The 6,915-nt window shown below is 35.0% G+C and overlaps 1 pseudogene; it reads right to left on the reverse strand.

Annotated features, from left to right (window-relative positions):
- Positions 1-2,278: 2,278 nt before the first annotated feature.
- LOC138327065 (chitin deacetylase 1-like) lies at positions 2,279-3,410 on the reverse strand (annotated as a pseudogene).
- Between the last annotated feature and the right edge of the window lie 3,505 nt (positions 3,411-6,915).

Genomic DNA, 6,915 nt, shown 5'->3' on the forward strand with positions numbered 1-6,915 from the left:
ACGCATTTAAAAGTAACACACGGGGTTACTACAGAAACGGTGGTACTGCATACATCGGTCATGGAGCCAGAAACTATTTTTAGGAGGAGGCAAAGCAAACCGAGGACAAAAGTTCCAATTTTAAGAAGTGGAACCAACACCTGTTTGATACCAAATGAAGACAAACGTATTGATCCCAAAGTAATAAATCTGTCCAATAGACAATTAAATGATTCCCAAATTAAATTATAATCCAAAGTCTCAAATATACTCCAACGCCAAATTCAAATAATCAAGAAATCAAAACGGAAATTAAAACCTAAACTAGAAGATTAAGATTAGCGGAGTTTTTTTCATCAAGAGAATGAAAATGAAGATAATCAAATTAACGAAGAAGACCTTGTGAGAAATAAATCATCATTCAACCCAAGAGAAAAGGCAGAAACAACACACTAGATGCCGTGTGTGAAACGCTGGAAAACCTACCTCTTCAGAATGAACAAACAAATCAAAGAAGCAATCTAACGAAAGATGAAGAAAATGCCTTGAAAGCCTTAGCAAATGACAACACCATAATTATAAAAGAAACAGATAAAGGAGGCGCGATAGTGGTGATGAACAGAGAATTCTATAAAACGAAAATTACGAGCATACTGCTGAATGAGGAATATTACGTCAAGGTAGATGGTAATCAGGACAAATATTCAATACAGAAAATAAAAAGACTCTTCAGCAACAACTTAAATACTACGAAAATAACCGGAAATGAACAGGATTACCTAACACATTTTGAATTCAAATAAAGTTGCTTTTATGGACAACCGAAAATTCACAAATCAAAACAAATTAAGGAAGCAATACAAACACAAAATTCAGAATATATAACTGTACCATAGTTAGTGAGAGTGAAACAAGAGACCTCCGCCTGAAAGAATTAACCAATTATTTGAAATCTCAAAAATATCCTACCAAACTGATAGAAGATGGAATCCAGAAAGCAGAAGAATTAGACAGAACAATGCTACTCAGTCCTAAAGAGAATCTTCAATATTACCATTAGTAACCACACATAATCCACGGAATAAAAGCATAACCGGAACGGTACGCTAACTAAATAATGTACTCCAAGCAGATATACATATGCAGAGAGTACTGAAAAATACAACCTTCATCAATAGTAAACGCCAACCCAAAAATCTGAAGAGAGTACTATGTAAATCTACCTTCCAAACTGAAGAAAATTTCACCGTAAGAAAATGTATGGACCCACGATGTGGAACATGCGACTACATTACAGAAGGTTCATCTTTCAAATTCCACTCCAGAACATTCGTAGTGAATGCAAATATGTGTTGTGATTCGAAAGACCTTATTTATGTAATAACATGCCCCGGATGTAAGGAATTTTACATTGGAGAGACCAGTAATACACTGGGGCCCGTGTCCGTGTACACAAACAACATATTAATGTACCGGAGTACAGAAAAATAAATTTAAGTGAACATTTGGACATTTGCGGAAAGAAAAGGTTTACTATATTTCCGTTCTATAAAATGTTAAATAATAATACTATCCAAAGAAAAGAACAAGAAAAACAATTAATTAGAACTCTGAAACCGAAACTGAATCGTTTGTTGTAATTTTTATATGTATAATTACCTCCCTTAATATGACGTCACAATACACAATGACTATACTGTCATGACGTCATCTAATGTTGTTAAGCATCTGAAGAACATGATGAAAGCGCTAATGCTAAACTAACAACGTGTTTCAATTTTTTATTTCTATATGTTTACCGGACACTGAGAATTTAATGTCATTCAATATATCTACATATATACGTAAATGAATATCAAAGCAAATGTTAAGTGCTTTTGCAAAATCGATTCCAGTTTGAAGGAACGAATCGGTGTGTGTTTGTGTGTTTGTTTTTAAATACTTTATATGCCGATGTTGACGTGATGCATATAGGATATTTTGACCAGCAGACCATGTTAGCTTAGGAGAAAAAAAACACGAGAAAGCCAGACCTTTTTTTAAAGTTGTTTTTGTGTATGTGTTTGTTTAATCTCTATGGTATAAAATGCATTCAAGTTGAAAGATAAACGTTTTTAACCGTTTTTGCGCTAAATCTATTTTATATAAAATGCATTCAAGAAAATTACATATCAAGCCCATGCAGAAGAAGCATCTACAAGCATAGCAATAAATATAAGTTGCATTTCAAAACAATTATTACCTTAATATGGATTCAAATATGGTCATGATATACTAATGCCACACTTATATTATGACGTCACATCTCCACGTCATCGCTACCGTGTACTAATTTGTTCCTGTGTTCTTTACCATTCAGTGCAATATAATCCTTATGTCGTGATCTGAACATCAGTTTACGAATGACATATACTAGCAATGCAATTACAAGGATGAAAAAACTAGATACCGGAAGTACCATCAGAAGTATGTGTAGGAATGCTTTATCACTGGGCCAGCATCCTAATCCATCGAATGTTTTTATTTCCGTTAACTTTGTTGAGTATTTCATCCATTCTATCATTTGTTTAATATTTACGATGTAAACATCCTCAAATTCGTTCATACTTTGTATAGCTCTGTTCATACCATCCCTTAAATGTTTGGTTTCAAACCAAGCCGCATGGATGTGTAATCCAAATGGGGATCTGTTTCCATTATAATGCCTATAGAAATTATCAATAATGTATTTATAAGCCTCTGCTTCATTTCTAGGCTTATACGCACACCCGTCGACAAACGCACAGGCGAATTCGTGTCTATAGTCTATGAGAAAATTGGTTCTCTTTCGGACATCTATTGTTCTGACATTTGAACGGCCACCCATAGTCCAGGGTAAACGGCCATACATCATCATTGTCTATGTGTAGTCTTGTGTAGATAAGTGAAACGTCATACTTAAATCCTAGTTGCTTAAGTGCATCTATTTGTTGATCGCCTGCCGTTATGAGAAATGGGCTCCGCCACCCAACAACGTCATACTTAGAAATACCAAATTCTGTGACGAATTTGTCTCTCTGGTCTTCTGCTTCCTCCCGCACTTTGTCCCCGGTATTTATATGCGTGTGTGACACTATGTACACCGAGTTCGAATCCGTGTTGATAGCACCGCTTCAGAATCGAGTAATTTGTGAACTAATGGGACAGCCATTTGGGTTTGTAAGGTTATCCTTCAGGAACAGAAAATCATAATGATTTGCCATCTGTGAATTGACAGCGTCATCAAACCCGAAATAAACCATCTGCGGAATATCGCTTAAGTTCGTTGGGTGGTCAAATGTAGGACAGAAACATCTAGGTAAGAAACAGTTCACACCTTGTTGACATTTTGTCAGTGGTATTGCAACACACTGACAGACTAACACAATCAGAAACAAATAAATCCGGAACATCTTGACGTATCAAAAATAATGTTGAATGGTGTACCTTATATCTATGGGAGAACATGTCTCGGGTACTTGTGAGCAATTATTTACCTGTAATGATCTTCTGCGTATGATTGCCGTATAATGGCCGATCATTATCTGACTATACTATATAGGACTTCATTACATAAAGCAATTTCCCTTTAGCGATTTAGGTATTACATTGTATTATACATTATTCAAAATAATTATTCAGACGTTGGTCAATATATTCAAGCAATAATGACAGCGACAAAATCTGCTGGATACATATTACATATTATGTACTAGGATAAGCTACATTACAATGTATGTATATGATCTGAGCTTTTGATACTGTAACAACAGAATGGATAATTAATGTGTACATTTATCTCGGCGATCTGCTCCTTTATTAAGCCAAGAAATAACAACCATGACTACGCAAGCGGTCAGAATTTGAATTCGCTATTTTATTTATGTAGGCTTCAAGATCAATCTTGTGTTTTGATTTAGTGATAGCAAAGAGAATAACACTTCCATTCATAAAAATATGAGTTTTATGCGTACTTGTGATGTAAAACGGTCATTTTCAAGAAATATTCGGTCCGACCATTTGTACTACACTCACACTGTGAAACTGTTGACGCTGACGCTCCGGCGGTTTTTATGTATATATTTTTAAATACAGCTCGAAAACGCAATCATATGATTCTAAATACATTTCGTGTAAACAGTTGTTTTACTTTTTCTGTATGACTTCATTTTGGCACTATATTGTGGTGAAGGCAGAGTAATGCGTTATGATAGGTAAACAGTCTGGAGGGCTTCAATTTTGCCTCCACTCTGCTTCCATTTCTTCCCCTCAATCTGGGGCAATCTATAATGTAGTAACACCAGGAGTGAGAACTGAATTAACAACCGGCCAACACATCACATGTCTACATAAAAGTGATATCCACTCACAACCAATCCCCTCCCCCACCCACATCCCCAAACCTGTCCTCATATCAAGTCTCCCACTCTGTTGTCTACTACAACTGTACAGTATCTTAGAATTCTTTCATTTTTATTTATTTTATTTATTTATTATTTATTTTTATTTATTTATTATTAGATACTCATTTGTTCAGTTATCTATCTATTTATTATTAAAAAAAATACCTATACTATATATCTGCAATTTCGGCTTCACTCCATTTTTTTCATACTAACCTCTCCTAGTCGTCCTTCTAAAATTCTCTACTCTCTCAAAAAACTAACGTCACGATATGAACAATCGATGTGTAGTATCATGTGTTTAAGGAAAGGTATGGCTTTACAGAAAGAGACATTGGTTTGGTGAATAGTTATCGTATGAAGACAGTCTTGGTTTGACTTTTAATGTAGGGACACCCAAAATAGCTCACGAGCACCAACCTCTAACTACTAACACTGTCCGTCGGATGGGACTTAATGACGGTGTCCCGTGTGAGGTTCACTGCGGTCTTTCGATGAAGAGTAGGTGTGATAACACCTTCCTACTCAATTCCCTGCCTGCTCTTGTACGCAGAAACGAATTATACGTGACGGTACGTTAAACCCTTCAGCTCAACTCCATTTCTTCCATATATGGCAAGTGGTAGCCCGAAGGGTTATATAGGGCGGAGCTCCCGGCATCGGATATTGTATTATTGCACCAGCTTATATATATTAATAAATTACTTGTCATCAGGACACATTTATTTTAGGAGTTATCTCCCTTATGCCGATTATAAGATAGTTTGGCATAAATTCATCTAAATCGTCTAGAGTTCGTTAAAATTTGCACATATTTCGGAATCAAACCAGTTCTTTTAGAAATTCGGTTAGTTGGTTTTGCTGTGGTGTGCCAGAAAAGCCTACTGTAGTGAAATGTATGTGAAATGTTCAAACTCGGAAAACTTGTAAACTCGATATCACTTCTAGGATCAAGCACCTAAAGAGGCCGCAGAACAAATATTTCCTATAGACGATGATGTTCACGTTTGCCACTGTCCAGGATAAATTTTAAGTTTTAAATCCTGTCATTTATAACTAAATTCGAAGAAAACCATCTGACACAACTGTGAAGTACTACCTTGTTAAACTTTTATGTGGAGAGTTCTTTTTTATGTTGAATTCCGGACTAAAGATTGATCCAAGTTTTCATAAATTGTAGCCTTGATTTTCTCTCCTGACTCAAAAATATTTCGAAACTTCTTGTCAAAAACAAATATAAAAATACATTTTTGATTTGAATCTGCTGTAGGTAAACAAGACCTTCGAATTGACGTATTGTATAAGGATTAAGCCACGTGACCACCGAAATTGATTAGATAAAACGTTAGGATTTTAGAATTTTTCAGTGCAGAATGTACTTTTTCTCAAGATGGGTACCTTTGCCTATCTGTTGTTATATGAAAACCTATAGTTTAACAATAGAACACGATAATCCACAAAATTCAATAGTGTGTTAATAGTAGATGCCAAGGCTTTAACACTGTTGTCTATGGAAAAGTATTTAGTTTGGTTGGTCTCTGTGAGACCATTCTAATATTTATAGTGTAATACATCAACGCCGTAAATTTTAATATTCACATTTTCACTTCAGTCCCAATATGCAACCTTACCAACCGTAGTTTGCATTCATATAGTCTATGAACCACCGTCGCTTATTATGACGTCATTATCATTGTGATGTCGCAATTTTCATATCAGCGATCACGAAAATGGCTGTTCAAATGGCAGTTAGATCCTTGACGATAACGAAAGATTTGTTCATTATAGATGCAAAATCCTTTGGGATTTCACCATAAAATTGTAAGCAAATGTAAATAATAGCATTGAACGTCATTTAATTGGCATCCATAGCCCATACGAATGCCAACTGAAGAGAGGCAAATTCATCATGAAGAGTTTCATGGAATTTGCCACTGTCCAATTGGCATTCATATGGGCTATAAATTCCAACTAAAAGACTTCAATGTTTAAATATTGACGCCCTACATTGAATATGTCTTTACCAATTGCGTCATTATCACCTTAAAAGGTCCACTGCCTTTCAGGAGCAAAATATAAAATTTCATTAAAACATTTATGCATCCTCCATCTTGTCACATAAACAACAAAAAATAGTTTTGTGTGAAATGGCCAACGGATGGTGACATTTAATATTACACAAAATATAGACAAACAAATAAAAAGTCATACTGACTAAAGCATAGCATTATACATATCAAACAAAGGAGATACTTTGTAAAATAAAGAAAAGCATGGGTTTACCAAAACTCTGCCAAACATAAGAATTTAAACAAAAAAGTATAAATAAATAAATAACTAACTGGACTGAAATAAAAGATCATGGCTGGAAATATAAATTTATCGAGGAGAAATTGTTTTCCAAAACGATAAATTTAGGATGGAAATATAAGAGAAATTGTTTTCCACCAACGATAAATTTAGGGTGGAAGAGGGTGGGTAATTGGTAAAATTCAAATTTGGAGCTCGCTTTCTC

Source organism: Argopecten irradians, chromosome 7 (genome assembly GCF_041381155.1).
Source record: "Argopecten irradians isolate NY chromosome 7, Ai_NY, whole genome shotgun sequence".
NCBI classification, from domain to species: domain Eukaryota; kingdom Metazoa; phylum Mollusca; class Bivalvia; order Pectinida; family Pectinidae; genus Argopecten; species Argopecten irradians.